This window comes from Vicia villosa, linkage group LG4, assembly GCF_029867415.1.
Source record: "Vicia villosa cultivar HV-30 ecotype Madison, WI linkage group LG4, Vvil1.0, whole genome shotgun sequence".
Lineage (NCBI taxonomy): Eukaryota > Viridiplantae > Streptophyta > Magnoliopsida > Fabales > Fabaceae > Vicia > Vicia villosa.
The window spans coordinates 80,580,548-80,598,235 of NC_081183.1; positions in this window are offsets into that span (position 1 = coordinate 80,580,548).

A 17,688-nucleotide genomic window follows, 5' to 3' on the forward strand; every position below is an offset into this window, starting at 1 on the left:
GTGCGATACTTGAGTGCGATTAAGCGCGCGAAGGAGCGGCGTAGTCTCTAAGAGGACGAATAGCAGCCATCTCTAACTTCGGGGTAATTTGATTGATTTGATCAGTAAAGATCAATTCCTGATTAATTGGAATTGGTGCTACTTCGGGAAGGTTGCGAGCTCGACGTTTGACGTTAATGAAACGTTCGATCTCGTTAATTCGTTGTATTAAATCTCCTCCTTGTGAACGAGTATTTGGCATACAATCGTTCAAAAAGAAAGGAAAGAATTGCCCTAGTCTCTACGGTGTAACAGTGAGTTACGATATCGACTTAAATAGTCCCCGGCAACGGCGCCAAAAACTTGATCGTGACATTACGTGTCTATTAATCTGATGACTGGAAGTGCACAGTCGTGTCGTGTAGTTTTAAAAGATATCGAATCCACAGGGACTATGAATCGATCTACCGTTATCTAAGGTTACTATGTAAAGCTAAGGCTACTAATATTTTGATTGTTTCTAAGGGGGATTGATTGTGAATACTAAGAAATATAATACTAGACAGATATCAGTATGTATTTCGTTTAACTTTAGGCGATCCGAAGGTCCATTGGCTAATGTATTAATTCGATTAAAAATCTTTATTAATTCAATTGATTAAAAGTCCTCCTCTCAAACTTTCGCTCTGTTGATTTAGACTACTATCCTAACTCGTAATGTACGCTTTCGCCATCCCATTAGATTTTAGAAAAGCTTTTTGGAAACAACGTACTTAATAAAATGCTTGCTTTATGAAGTTGTTATCTATTTAAATCTCCTAATCTCAAACTTTCGCTCTGTTGACTCGGAACATGCTAATATCCCTAACGTACGCTTTCGCCATCCCGCGCGGGTGTAAAAACATTTTTTGAAAATAAATAATTCTAATTAGTTTTAATACGCTTTCGCCATCCTTAAAACTAATGTCCTATGTCCACTATCCAGTTAAAGAACTCAAACTTTCGCTCTATTGATTTTAACCTTTGACCGTCTTAACCCCTCAAACTTTTGCTCTATTGGTTTTAAGACTTACTAATTAAATTAGACATACAAACAAAAAACAAGTGATATTTAATAAAATAAAACTAAGCCAATTTATTTCGGATCCCATGGTTAACTTACTTTACATACCGATATCTTAGTTAATTAGCCAGACATATTAACACAGTTAAGCATGCATAAATTAATTTGGTTTATAATAAAAGGCATGTTAAATGGCATACAATATATCATGCAATAACAATAATAAATAAAGCGGTAAATGATAAACCTGAATTAAAATAAATCTGAATTGAATTGAATCTTGAAGTATCGAACTTCCACCACAGGTTGGCTGGATCGTTCTTCGGAAATAAACGGGCAGAAATTTAAAACAAGGAATAAAAAGGATAAATCTAACGTAAGGCTAGATTTATAAAAGGTTCACAACCATTTGCGGTGTAGAAATTGCTGTGAGAAAATAAAACGGTTTAATTGAAAACAGGAAAGAAAATAATGGTCGCAGAGTAATTTCGGCAGCACTTCGTTAGCAGAAAATCCGACCGATTGAAGTGAAGTAGCTGCCTCTATTTATAGGCGAGCCTTTGCAGTTGGAACGCGTGAATGCAGGACTTCTGGGCTGGGAACTCGGAGACGTACGTCTCCACTTCTTTAGGGAGACTCAGCACATGACTTGAGACGTGCGTCTCAAGTGGAGAAAATATAGGGGGAGTTGGAGACGGACGTCTCCTCATCGTGATGTGGCAGAGAGAGACGTTGGAGACGGGCGTCTCCACGTGCTCTTTAGGTCTTTCCAGCTCCTTCGTGGGCTGGTCTCTCTCTTTGGGCTTTTGGGTCTCCTTTTGCACCCCTTTTTATTGTGATTAAGACGGTGTCAAAGACGGTGCCGATTGCTAGAATAAACTAATAAGGATTACTTCAAAAATTAAAGACGATGGTTTCGGTATAAAAGGTATTCAAATCGGTTACGCACACTTGGGGGTTTTAGAGTGTCGGGACAATAAGGGTATTGTCTTGAATCTTTATTGTGATTTCTATGTGTTAAGTATTTGAGTAGCTTCGTACTTCTCGAACGTGTGGGGTTATGCGTTTATCGTTTTGGAGTAAAAAATTTGTTATGGCTCAAGAAAAAGGAAGAAATTGTAATAGCTACGGAATTATACATATAAGACTTGAAATTCCATAAATATGCTTTATTGAATTTGAAAAGGAACATTACAAGGAAGGGAAATAAAATAAAATAAAAGGAAATAATAATAAAAGCGAGTAATATGACTCCTCCAGACTTAGATGATGCAGTGTCCTCAATGCATGTGAACTACTCCTCATTGTTGCGGTTGCGGGAACTGCTTGCGCCTCTTGTACGAACACGGCGATGTCTATCAGTAGGAGAGCCATTTACACGAATGTTAAGATCATGCAATTGTGTGGCAATTTCGGTGTATTGACCTTCGTTCCTAATAGCGTAGTCACGGTGCTCTTGTTGCATCTCTCGAATAAGCCTTAGTGTTTCGTTTTGATTTGTCTGCATAGCTTGAAAGAGTTGGTCTTGGCGTTGAATTGCAGCATACATGGCATCAAGAGTAATAGGCGGAGGGTTGTTTTGAGGAGGTTGGTTGACATCAGCTTGTGCTTGGTTGAATTCTTGTTCCATTGCATCCGCTGGCTCATTATGATGTTCAGGTTGGTTATCTTGAGGATTTTCATTAATATGCCTCCAACGCTGAACGTAACGGATGTTGATCTGCTCTGGGTATGGCAGGATGACATATGGAATTAGAACTTTGTTGACGACCAGAGTGTAGTGGCCATCATGACGGGGTGAAACCAAGTGAGAGTCACGGCAGTAAGTGAGATCGAGGGATTGAGCAGGCATCATAAGATGAGAGAGGGAGATGAGGTCATCACCGAGACCTAAGGCACAAGCCAAGGAGGTAATAATGCCGCCAAATAGGAAGGGGTTTGTAGCGGGGGCGTTGATGCAGCCTTGGATGTGTTGGAGCATAAAAGGTGCGGCATTGAAACGGATATTGTTTAGCGCACAATATAAGAAAAATAATTCATTTTGGTTTACCTTGTGGTTGTTGGATCTTGCAAAAATAGTGTGACCCAAGACACGTTGAAAATAACGTATAGCGGGGTTTTGAATGTGAGAAGCATGAAGGGTCCTCCAACCGGTAGGAATTTCGCCAGTAAGATTGAACCAAAATTCGAAAGCGAGTTCCTCCAAAGATCGGCCATTGAGTTCTTGAAAGATTGTGCGGTGAGCATTTGGTGCATTATTAAAATGCAAATACGTAGCGACTGCTTCTTGGTCCAGAATAAATTCACGGTTAAACATCCGAAATTGGATGTTACCGGTTAAATGTGGTTGATCAGAAGGAGTGTCGTAATTGAAAGAGCTCAAGAACTCTAATACGAGCGGCTCATAAGTTGGTACGGGTTCGGTACAGAGATGATGTAGGCTAGATTTTGTGAGCAAACGGGTGACACCATCTATGAGACCCAGAGTTTCTAAACATTCGATGTTCACGAATTTCGTGGGAACAACCGAACGTTCATAGAAAGCGAGGTATTTGGTTCTTTGAGCATTGTTGTCTTCCTCTCGAAAGATAATATGTGAAAGGTCGGGAGGTGGCCTCTCAGGACGCACACTTCGGATGACTGAACGTGGAGGCATGATGTGTTTGGAAAAAGATAGTGTGGAGAGTAGAAGAATAGAAAAGGGTTTGGAGGTTGTGAAGAAAAAGAGTGGTGGTGGTGTGGTTTTATAGTGAGGTTTGAAAATGGTGGAGTAAATATAGAATTAAAATGAAGTTATGGTGGTGTTTGAAGTTTGAATGGAATGGAGAAATGGGAAATGATGTAGAGTTAAAGAGGTGATGATGGAGGATGAATGAGGTTTATGGTGTTTAAATGGAAGAAATAATGGGGAGAATGAAGAATATTGAATGATGAATTTTGAAATTCAAAATTCAAAATTCATGGAGGGAGAATGTATGGTCTGCGTGGTCAAACGAAGCATGCTGCCTGCTACCCTTGGGAGACGCGCGTCTCAGGCAGGCAGTCTGCAGGGGGACAAGGTATGGAGACGGGCGTCTCCTGTCCTTCACATGCAGAAGGGTGGTCCCACAAAGGTGATCTATTAGTAATTGAAACGTGATTCTATATCACTCATGTGTCCCGCTATAGTAGAAGTAACTTAGTTATATCCATGTCAATTTTGACATCCTCGCTACAGTGTAGGATACATTGTTATTCTCAATTCAACTATATAATTCTATATCAATACAACGAAAATTAGATACAGCAGCTAAAGTGAAAAGAAATACACAAAGTGGCAAGGGACACCCGTCCCACTCCTAAGCCACCATCCCTATTTATTTTCACACGGGATGTCCGTCCCCTAATTATAGCTTCCGTCCCTTATAATTTTCTCCTATTTTTAGACTTGGTTTATCAATTACGGTCTTTATTTTTAACTCACAAACTATTTCTATTTCCCAGAATTCACAACAAAAAATTATCATCGATTAAAAGTTCCAATTTCATAGATAACATATGCAGTTCAAATACTACACATCAACGATTTCTACGAATAAATCCCAGAAAATTCACACAGCGACATCACAAACAACAAAAATTATACCAATACATAGAGATAATCTTAATTCCCTAAACCCCACATACGATCCATCATATCCTCGTTTATAGAGCAAGAACCCCACCCTTACCTTGTATTCGGAGTCCGCTCCATAATTTGTTCTTCCAATTGAAATTCCGGTCGAATCCAAGCTTTCGGCTTCACAATATTCTTCCGGCTTCCCTCTTTCCGGCACAACTCTCGTATCCCTTTTCTTGTCCTCTTCTCTGCACAAGCACTTCCACGTTCTCTTCTTTTCTCTACAAACCCTTATTTTCTTTTACTGATACCAAAACCTAATACTTCCTTTTACTTCACCATATTATTATTTTTCTCACAAACTCCTTAATGGGCCTATATTCACACCTCCAAACTACTAACGTCAACCAACCAACTTAATTAAATAAATACTCCAATAAAGTAATAATATCCCTAATATTATTTCTCCGATTAACCGACGAATTTAATCCGATTTTCCATTCAACCGCTCGAACGATATAATAACTCACTTACATTCCTTAGATTAATTCCGGTAAATTCCAAACTTCGACAATTCCAATTAATTAAATCCTTTATTAATTTAATTAACCAATTAATTAAATTCGGGGTGTTACATAGACTAAAGCATAGACTAAAGCAACAATTTTACTTTTTAATTTGTTGTTTGTATGCAAGGCACTCGCTCTCAAGGCTAAGAACTAGAGCAATCGATCAACGAACCAGAGCGTTTTCTTAACTTAAGACGCCGGATCAAAGAATACCGTATAAAATAAAATATTCCCTATCCAGAAATTCCTTATCCAGAACCGGAATCTTACATAGCCGAAGGACCAAAAAATCATCCTTTCAAGTTATATGATATTCCGTCACAACAAGAATCACATAATAGCATTGTTTCCCCTGCTATCAACCGAAACGACTTGAGTTGAAACCTTCATTATTGTCAGTTGTCTAACAAAATAAATCTTTTGGCAGTCCTACGGACGATCCTAATGAACATTTGTCAAATTTTGTGTAATACGCAGACACAGGAAAGAAAATGGTGTCATTCCTGATGCGATAAGACTACATTTTTTCCCTGTCTCATTGAGAGATAAAGCTTGGGCTTGGCTTCAATATATGTCATCCAACTCTGTCACTACATGGGAACAATTAAAGAACGTCTTCTTAGCACGATATCTCCCGACAAGCAAAAACAGCTCTACTAAGAGCCCAAATCATTGGATTTAGACAAAAAGACACTGAATCTCTTTTTGTGGCATGGGAAAGATACAAAGACATGATGAGGATGTGTTTTTATCATGGTATAGAAGATTGGATGATTATCCATACGTTTTACAATGGTCTCTTATAAAATACAAGATTGACAATAGGCGCTGCCACAGATGGCACACTTATGGACAAACCTTACAACGAAGTCTACCAACTTATCGAAAGTATGGCTCAAAACCACTACCAATAGGGAAGCGAAAGAACTCATGTAGAGAAGCCTCAAACGAAAGCCGGTACGTATAAAATTAGTAGCCTTGATCATGTCAATGCCAAGGTAGACGCTCTTACTCAAAAGATAGAGAACTTGACGATAACCCCTACAGCCACTGTGGCCGCGGTAGCTCTAAACTTTGATTTATGCGGAGTTCTTGGGCATGCTGTCCTAGAATGTCAAATTTTGGCAGGAGTCTCTGTTCAATATCATCCATATTGTGAGTATCCCCTAGCGACTCAGCCTCTTTCTGCTTGAAATTAAGAATTTCATATCTTTTTCTTAATGACACTGATGCAAGAAAGTATTCATTCAGAAAAGCCTTCTCCATTTCTTCCCAAGTAGTAATACTCCCTGCAGGTAAGGAATAGAACCATTCTTCAGCTTCTTCAGTTAAGGTGAAAGGAAACATACGTAACCTCTTTGCTTCCTCATTATGCCCATCTATCTTCAGAGTGGTACTCATAGTCAGAAACCTTTGAAGATGTTTATTTGCATCTTCGTTCACCCTTCTAGAAAAAGACCGCTTTTCCAATTGATTGATAGTGTTGGGATGCAGCTGAAAGTGTGCCGCATTCACTGGTTGGTTCACAATTGTCATTCTACCAGCCGGTGCATTATTTCTATCGTAGTCACCAAGATGCCTCTCGACTGGTGGGGGTGGATCAGCTGCCATCGTCTCAAGAATTGTCTCGGTATCGGAATCAGGATGCTTTGAATGAACCGAAACTTCTTCTAGTTTCTCTCGTTTAGCTTGCCTTAGCCTAGCGTGCAAAGATCTTTCTGGTTGTGTGTAACACCCTTCTAAACCCCGCGGCAATTTTAATAATTAATCAGAGTAAAAACATATGCACAAGGGTGCCACAATTATTCAAAACAATTAAATCAACTAAGGTCAAAGTCATGCTTCATTAGGAAACGGTTCACCAAAACATAATCATGTTTATCACAGCGGAATACTAAACATCATCAAATACAACCAAATGGAATCATATTTCAACATCAATTAAAATGGATAAGTTCATAAAAACTTCTACAACTATCGTTCCCCAGTGTTACAGATTAGAGCATGACCGACACAACCCAACATAAACGGATAAACTCTATGAGTCATCCTCACCAAGCACTAATGCCGCTACTCCTCAATCTGAAAATGACAACATGTAAGGGTGAGTCTCGTTCTCAATTAGTAAATATTATGCAATTCATAAGCAACAAGCATCATAATATACCGTTCACCCAATTATACATATTCAGATTCACATCCATTATTAATTCACACAATAATAGATTACAACACATACTACAGAAATCCATACAATCATATTATGACAAAATGCATATGACACAACTGACACTATGCATGTGGTACCAATAAACCGTGGAATCAATCCACCTAACCGATCTACGCCTCATCGAGATACGGCCCACCGACACAATTTCCACACAATGGGAAATATGTCCACCAACGATCCAAACATCACCGGGATCCAACATCAATGCATATGAATGAATGAAACACATATAACATACTTAAAACACACTAAATCACGATGAGCAACTCATCTCAACACCACATCACCGAATAAGTATGTACATGTTTTCAACATCATTCAAATAGTCATGCATCCATCACAATCATAATAACAATCACACCAATTCATCATCACATCAAACACATTGTCACACCTATCTCATATGCACATTTGTTCAATTCTTATCAAGTAATTAAATCGAGTTTTAAAGAAATAAGGTCGGATAATACCAATATTCATCGTTCATCATATAAAACATTTAATTACTTGCACAACGCCCAAAACGACACTAAGAAATGATTCACGGATCAAAAGATACGTTATTTTGAAGTTTGGAAAAATTCACACACAGCAAGGTTCGCTCAGCGGAGCAAGGCAGAAGCGGAACCCTTCCAACCCCCGCTCAGCGGACCTCAAGCGACGTCAAACAGAAGCGAACTACGTTGGGACCTCCGCTCAGCGGACCCCCCTCCGCTCAGCGGACCTGCGATCTCAGCAAACCCCAAGTCTGCGACAGACCCTGCGATTTCACTCCCCTTTCACCCAAAAATGATTCCAGACATTACATACAGGCATACAATCATCATATATTCAATTACACACCACAAAAGCATCATTTAACGCATTATTAACCAAATAGTTCACACAATCATCATCAATTCAATCCAAATTAGAACACCCTAACCTAACAATCCCAATGTCTAATTGAATCAAACCATACATCAATCTACCTATCACCTAAGATCACATAAGAGATACTAAAAGGAAGAGTCCCCCCTTACCTCGATGAATCTCTTGAATGCTTTCCTTCCGGTTTCACGTTCTTGCCCCTTTCTCTTCTCTTCTTTTCACGTGTTCTTCCTTTTCTCCCCAAATGGTTCCCTTTTTCTTATTTTATGAAAAATAAAATAAAATGAATTAACCACAACTTAGTAAAAGGCCTAACTAGTTAGCACCCCCCTTTTACTACCACCACACCATAAGCCTAATATCTCATATTCCATCATTTTCCAATTAAATCCAATTTAAAATTCTAAAATTCCAATTATTTAATTTAAATCCAAATTAAATTAATAAACTGAAATCATGGGTGTTACAACTCTCCCCCACTAAAAGAGTTTTCGTCCTCGAAAACATACCTTAGACGAAAAGTTCCGGGTAAGAGTCCTTCATCTGGCTCTCTAACTCCCATGTAACATTTCCACCGGCTGGTCCTCCCCAAACCACTTTCATCGTTGCTATATCTTTACCTCGCAACTGCTTCACTTTACGATCTTCAATCCTCATAGGTAACGTCTCTACAGTCAGATTATCTCGCACCTGTATATCATCTACCTGAATCTCATGAGACAGATCTGCAATGTATTTCCTCAACTGAGATACGTGAAACACATCATGCAAATTAGCGAGTGCAGGCGGTAAAGCAACCTGATAAGCAACCTTTCCAATCTTCTTAGTAATCTGAAATGGACCAATGAAACGCGGAGTTAACTTCTTCGACTTCAAGGCTCTCCCAATACCAGTCATCGGAGTAACTCGCATGAATACATGATCTCCTTCCTTAAATTCAATATCCTTCCTTCTCATGTCATGGTAACTCTTCTAACGACTCTGAGAAGCTCTCATCTTTTCCTGAATCATCTTGATCTTTTCTGTAGTTTGTTGCACAATCTCCGGTCCAACCACCGTATTTTCTCCAGATTCGTACCAACACAAAGGTGTTCTACATCTCCTACCATACAATGCTTCAAACGGAGCCATACCAATACTCGAATGACAACTATTGTTGTAGGTAAACTCAACCAAAGGTAAATAACTATCCCAAGCACCACCTTTTTCTACTACACAAGCTCGTAGCAAATCCTCTAACGATTGAATCGTCCTCTCCGTCTGACCATCTGTCTGCGGGTGATAAGCAGAACTCAACCTCAGCTTAGTACCTAAGGCTTCCTGCAATCCTGCCCAAAACTTAGAAGTAAATCTCGGATTTCTATCCGACACAATGCTAGCTGGAACACCATGCAAACTTACTATCTTCTCAACATACAACTGAGCCAACTTCTCCATCGGATAATCCATTCTTATTGGAATAAAGTGAGCAGATTTCGTCAACCGGTCTACAATAACCCAGATAGAATCACAATTCCTGCTCGTTCTAGGTAAACCAGATACAAAGTCCATAGAAATTCCATCCCACTTCCAATCCGGGACAAACAACGGTTCCATCAATCCAGACGGTTTCTGATGCTCAATTTTCGACTTCTGACAAATTAAGCAAGCATAAACAAACTCAGCAATTTCCTTCTTCAATCCAGGCCACCAAAATAATTTCTTCAAATCATGATACAACTTAGTAGCAGCAGGATGAATGCTCAATCCACTCCGGTGTCCTTCTTCCAGAATACTCTTTCTGATCTCAGCAACATCGGGTACACACACTCGGTCTCCAAACCTTATAACACCATTCTCGTCAATTCGGAATTCACCTCCTTGACCTTGGTTAATCAATGTAAACTTGTCTACCAAGCCAACGTCAGATTTCTGTCCGTTTCTAATTTCCTCAAGGATACTATTAGTCAACTTTAACATCCCCAACTTAACGCTATTAGAAGTACTTTCGCATACCAAAATCAAATCTCGGAATTGTTCAATTAAATCCAATTCTCGCACCATTAGCATAGACATATGCAATGACTTCCTGCTCAATGCATCAGCAACAACATTTGCTTTACCAGGATGGTAATTCAAACCGAAATCATAGTCCTTCAGAAATTCTAACCACCTTCTCTGCCTCATATTAAGTTCTTTCTGATCGAAGAGATACTTCAGACTCTTATGATCGCTGAATACCTCAAATCGAGAACCATAGAGATAATGCCTCCACAACTTCAACACAAACACCACAGCCGCCAATTCCAAATCATGAGTCGGATAATTCTTCTCATGAATTTTCAGCTGTCTTGAAGCATAGGCCACTACCTGCTTATCTTGCATCAAAACACCACTTAAACCCATCAGTGAAGCATCACAGTACACGTTAAAAGACTTCGCTGGATTAGGCAAAATTAAGATCGGAGCACTTGTCAATCTTTTCTTCAACTCTTGAAAACCTTTTTCACATTCTGAATCCCATACAAATACTTGTCCTTTTCTTGTTAACTTAGTCATTGGTAATGCCAACTTCGAAAATCCTTCAATGAACTTTCTATAGTAACCTGCCAGACCAAGAAAACTACGAATCTCTGAAGCATTCTTCGGCGTCTCCCACCGAGATACAGCTTATACCTTCATAGGATCCACTGCGATACCGTTCTTCGAAATTACATGGCCAAGAAAACTTACTTCCATCAACCAGAATTCACATTTAGACAATTTCGCATACAACTTCTTCTCCTTCAATAACTCCAACACCACTCTTAAATGCTCTGCATGTTCTTCATCACTCTTCGAGTAAATCAGAATGTCGTCAATGAACACTACCACGAACTTGTCAAGATATGGGTGAAATATCCTGTTCATATACTCCATGAAAACACCAGGTGCATTAGTAACACCAAATGGCATAACAGAATATTCATAATGTCCATACCTCGTTCGGAATGCAGTCTTCTGAATATCTTCCGCCTTCACACGAATTTGGTGATATCCAGACCTCAGATCAATCTTGCTAAACACACAAGCTCCAACCAACTGGTCCATCAAATCATCAATCCTCGGCAAAGGATATCGATTTTGGATTGTCACTTTGTTCAGTTGTCTATAATCAACACACAGCCTCATTGAGCCTTCTTTCTTCTTAACTAACAGTACCGGCGCACCCCACGGTGACACACTAGGACGAATAAACTTCTTCTCCAACAATTCTTCTAACTGTTTCTTCAGTTTAGCCAATTCTGATGCCGACATGCGGTACGGTGCCATCGACACAGGACTAGTTCCAGGAATCAATTCTATAGCGAACTCCACTTCTCTTCCAGGTGGCAACTCACTAACATCTTCTGGAAACACTTCTGAATATTCATTCACTACCCGTAGCTCATGATAACACGAAAATGTATCGTTTATTTGGCTCGATTTATATCAATTATTTCCTTAGTTTATCTTAATTATTTTGTTTTATGTTGGTTTTATGCTGGTATTTCTATTGTTTCAGGTTTTACGCTCATATTGAGACTATTTGTGAAAAGGAAAGAAATTGAGCTAAAATCACTACTATTTGTGCCTAAAAGATGGAAAAGAGGTACTGTAGTGAAGTGGAGGTGCAAATGGAATTAATCAAATGTGAAGGGTGAAAATACGATGGATCAAGTGTGGAAGCCCAGCCCACGAAGGAGCTGAAGCTCCCACTATGAAGAAGCTGAGACGCCCGTCTAAGGGCCCAATTGCATGGAGACGCCCGTCTCCAAAGTTCTAGGGCCACGTCATCAAAGGAGACGTCCGTCTCCCAAGCTCACCCACGTTCATAGGCCACATCACATGAAGGAGACGTCCGTCTCCAACAATCCAGCCACTTTGAGACCCACGTCTCAAGACTCGTTCAAAGATAGTTTAAATTTGAAGGCCCACGTCTCCGTTCTATACTCCACCAACCAAGTCTTCCTATATTTTCTCAACTTCCCACTCCACTGTCTCCACTACTTCTCACGTGATGCTGAATGTAACTTCCATTGCCATTCACTATATAAAGGGTCTTAGCATTCATTTGAATGCATCCAAGTTTTAGGCGCGGAAGCGCTGTTCATAGATTTAGGCATATATTATCACTTTGTAAAAGTGGTAGTTTCTCACATTGAGAAACTACCACACCATTAGTTTTAGGCCTACAATTTATGTACTCTTGGATCACAATCTTGCCGACATTATTTCAAAGCTTCATTCAAGTTTCAAGATTTGCTTTGTTCGTAATTTTATTCAAGTTTGTTTCGTCTGCTTTACTTCCAGGTTTATTTATTTGCAATTATTTTAGTTTCATGTTCTTATAATATTGTTTTATCATTATAATTATAATATGGTTAGTAATTATAAGTTCATGTTTAATAATTATAATTCCATGTTTAATAATTATAATTTCATGTTTGTTTCTTTAAGTATGTCTGGCTAATTTACTTAGATGTCGGTATGTAGAGTAATTTAACCGTAGGGATCCGAAATAAATTGGCTTAATTATATTTTATTAACTATCACTTGTTTTTGGTTTGTATGTCTAATTTAATTAGTAAGTCTTAAAACCAATAGAGCGAAAGTTTGAGGGTTTAAGACAGTCAAAGGTTAAAATCAATAGAGCGAAAGTTTGAGATCTTTAACTGGATAGTAGACATAGGACATTAGTTTTAAGGATGGCAAAAGCGTATTAAAACTAATTAGAACTTATTTATTTTCAAAAAGTGTTTTTAAACCCGCGCGGGATGGCGAAAGCGTACGTTGGGGATATTAGCATGTTCCGAGTCAACAGAGCGAGAGTTTGAGATTAGGAGATTTAAGTAGATAACGACTTCATAAAACAAGCATTTTATTAACTATGTTGTTTCCAAAAAGCGTTTCTAAATCTGGTGGGATGGCGAAAGCGTACATTAAGAGTTAGGATCGTAGTCTGAATCAATAGAGCGAGAGTTTGAGAGGAGGACTTTTAAATAACATAGTTAGTAAAGATCTTTGATTTAATTAGAATCTGGCTAATGGAACTTCGGATCACCTAAGTTAAATGAAATACATACTGATATCCGTTTGTTATTATATTTTATTTAGATTTAGGACTTTAGTTTCCCCATTTATAAAAAACCCAAATATCATTAGCCTTAGCTTTACATAGTAACTTTAGATAACGGTAGGTCGATTTATAGTCCCTGTGGATTCGATATCTTTTAAAACTACACGACACGACTGTGCACTTGCACTTATCTCGACTAATAGACACGCAAAGTCGCGATCAAGTTTTTGGCGCCGTTGCCGGGGACTGTTCAAGTCGATATCGTAACTCGCTGTTACACCGTAGAGACTAAGGCATTTTTTTTTCTTTTGATTTACTACTATGTATCACCCAAACTTTTTCTATAACCCCCACTCCCAGTATTTCGAGGGATACCAAGAATCCCATAAATCCGACCTCGAAATACTGTTGGAAAATTTCAAAGCGTCACAAACTCATTCTCACCCAAATCACCTCTGCAACTCCCAATCTCAACATTTCGAGGAACCACAAGAAACTTACAATCCAAACCTCGAAACATTAATTGGGGATTACAATTCGACACTAGCTTATCCTCAACCGAATTCCCTTTACAATCACCAATCCCAACATTTTGAGGAGTCGCAAGAATTTTATTCTAACCAAACCTATCCTCAACCGAATTTCCTATATGATCACCATAATCAATATTTTGAGGAGTCACCAGAATCCCATAAATCCGACCTCGAAGTAATAATGGAAAATTTTAATGAAACATCTATGATGACAAGGAACTTTGTGGAAACACAAAATGCGACGCTAACCTACTTCGAGGAACCACAAGAATCCTACAACTATAACCTTGAAGCAGAGGATTTCAATGCAACACAAACTTATCATCAACCAAATTTCCTCTACGATCACCACGCCCAACATTTTGAGGAGTCTAAAGATTATCCTAAATCCAACCTCGAAATCATAATGGAGGAATTCATTGAAGCACAAATTCTCTCTAGGCTAGAATCTATGATGACGAAGCACTTTGAGGAAACACAAAATGCAACGCTAGCTCCCTTTGAAGAACCTCAAGAATCCCATAATTTTAACTTCGAAATATCAATGGAGGATTCCGACGAGACGCTAACTCACTCTAGATTAGAAGCCATGATGGAGCACTTTGTAGAAACCCAAACCGTCCAAAACCAAGAGTTTAACAAACAAAGTATTCATAACAATGAAACCCTTAGGCAACTGACAACTATGGTTGAATCCCTCGCGACTCACAACATGGCGTTAGATACTCAAATCGCCCAACTTGAACAAAAGCCACTAGGAGACTTACTTGAGGAGTATATTGGCACAACCATTAGTGAAGAACAAATTGAAATGCCTGAGGAGAGTAATAATGAGATTGAGGAGAGTGATTATGAGATTGAAGAGAGTGATAATGTGGTTGAAGAGATTTCTAGTGAGAAAAGAGTGGAGATTGAGAAAAATCCACCAACACCATCTGAAAGGGAGGTTGTAGAAGAGGTAGAGAGGGAAACACCTATTGTTATTCCTCTTCCCTGTAACCCACCGATTTCTTTCCCGCAAAGTTTTGTGGAAGCTAAGGTAGACTCCAAATCCATAATGTATGTGAAGATATTGGAAAATATCCACACTAATGCACCCTTATTTGAAGTCTTGCATAAAAAGAGAAATTTAGACGACCATGAAACTAAGGATATCATTAGTGATAAGAGGGTAAGGTTAACCTTTGAGGTGGTGGATAATATCACTAAGCCCGAACTTGAAAAACTGATACTTAGGATAGATCTAGAACCGCCACCACGATTTCAAAAGAATGAACCACCCCACAGAAGAAAGAAAAGAAAAGGTGAGGGATATGTGAGATGGCTTGATAAGTGGCCATGGAAAACGAGGTTTGCTAAAAGTTCAACTGAGGAATCTTTCTCGAAAGAAACACCTTGAGTGCTTGCACTCTTAAACCGTCGAGCTATCGACGTTAAACAAAGCGCTGCGTGGGAGGCAACCCACGAGCTTTCTATTTAATGTTTTATCGTTTGAACTTGCAGATAATAAAGATATGGATCACTTGTATTGTCTCGGCCATATCTAGGCGAAAAATCTATAGACGATCATCTCAAAGATGAATGGGTCTCCACGCACATTCCTACGAGTGTTGCTGCTGGTGGTGACACCGTTGATGAGCATGATAAGAGAAGATATTTCCTCCGGACGCGGAGCAGATTTGGTTGTGATAGCCCGCCGGTTGCATCCATATAGGTTCTGTCTTTTCTTCTCCACCTTGGATCGAAACATTGAGGACAATGTTTGGTTTAAGTGTGGGGGAGAAGCTTTACCGCTTTCATTTATTGCTTTATTTATTGTATCCTAGTTATGTTGTCGAGTCTTTATACGTGATTTTCTGTTGCTATTGAATTTCCCCGAAATTTAAAATTTTATTCCACCAACAAAAATTTGAATTTTGACGCATGGCATACACACTCTGAAAGTATAGAGGTTGTCACACTTTAGGCATTGTTAGAAAGACTTGAAGATGTTTCAACAACATCGATACCGTCCTGACACCCAAAACCCCCTCATTATGTGATATCAATTTGGATGCCCATTATGTCGAGACCTTAGGCTCAAGTTTTCAAAGTAGCTCTTAAGTAGTTTATATTAGCAGTCGGCACCATCTTAAGCACAAACTACATAGGGAGTCGATGAATATAAGTGAATGATCCTGTTTTTAATAAATAAATGATTTGATTGAAAAATAACCCTCTAAGTTAGGTGACCCTCACCCGGTCATTTAGCCCAACGGTTGTTACGCATATAAAGATTTAATAATTAGCACCCACTGTTGGTTGGCCTAGAGGTCACTGGTACTGGGCTTGGTAGGGTGGATTACGGTCCGATCCCCGCAACCGCAGTTGGGAAAGATGGGGCTTCGCCATTTAAAAAACCAGAACCCCGTGCTAAAGAAAAGTAAAGGATCATAGTCGCTAACCGATTTCCCTACTATGTGCGTGTACAGATAACGGGCTTAATGTGATTGCGCTTGAATGAAAAGAGTGAAATGAAAAACGAGAGATATAGGTTAAGTTATAATGGCATAATTCGAATTGGTTTGTATAAGGAGGGAGTTTTTGAACATTGTGTCGTTACGATATCCTTAGTGTTGATATCTATTACCTATCGATGTAACATTTGCCTAACACAAATATGATTAGGAGTCGTGTCATGCCCTTGTTTCGAATCGAGCTTAATTATTTCTTTTACCGTGTGGTTGATTGCTTGAGGACAAGCAATGGTTTAAGTGTGGGGATATTTGATAACACGAAAATGTATCGTTTATTTGGCTCTACTTATATCAATTATTTCCTTATTTTATCTTAATTATTTTGTTTTATGTTGGTTTTATGCTGGTATTTCTATTGTTTCAGGTTTTACGCTCATATTGAGACTATTTGTGAAAAGGAAAGAAATTGAGCTAAAATCACTACTATTTGTGCCTAAAAGATGGAAAAGAGGTACTGTAGTGAAGTGGAGGTGCAAATGGAATTAATCAAATGTGAAGGGTGAAAATACGATGGATCAAGTGTGGAAGCCCAGCCCACGAAGGAGCTGAAGCTCCCACTATGAAGAAGCTGAGACGCCCGTCTAAGGGCCCAATTGCATGGAGACGCCCGTCTCCAAAGTTCTAGGGCCACGTCATCAAAGGAGACGTCCGTCTCCCAAGCTCACCCACGTTCATAGGCAACATCACATGAAGGAGTTGTCCGTCTCCAACAATCCAGCCACTTTGAGACCCACGTCTCAAGACTCGTTTAAAGATAGTTTAAATTTGAAGGCCCACGTCTCCGTTCTATACTCCACCAACCAAGTCTTCCTATATTTTCTCAACTTCCCACTCCACTATCTCCACTACTTCTCACGTGATGCTGAATGTAACTTCCATTGCCATTCACTATATAAAGGGTCTTAGCATTCATTTGAATGCATCCAAGTTTTAGGCGCGGAAGCGCTGTTCATAGTTTTAGGCATATATTATCACTTTGTAAAAGTAGTAGTTTCTCACATTGAGGAACTACCACACCATTAGTTTTAGGCCTACAATTTATGTACTCTTGGATCACAATCTTGCCGACATTATTTCAAAGCTTCATTCAAGTTTCAAGATTTGCTTTGTTCGTAATTTTATTCAAGTTTGTTTCGTCTGCTTTACTTCCAGGTTTATTTATTTGCAATTATTTTAGTTTCATGTTCTTATAATATTGTTTTATCATTATAATTATAATATGGTTAGTAATTATAAGTTCATGTTTAATAATT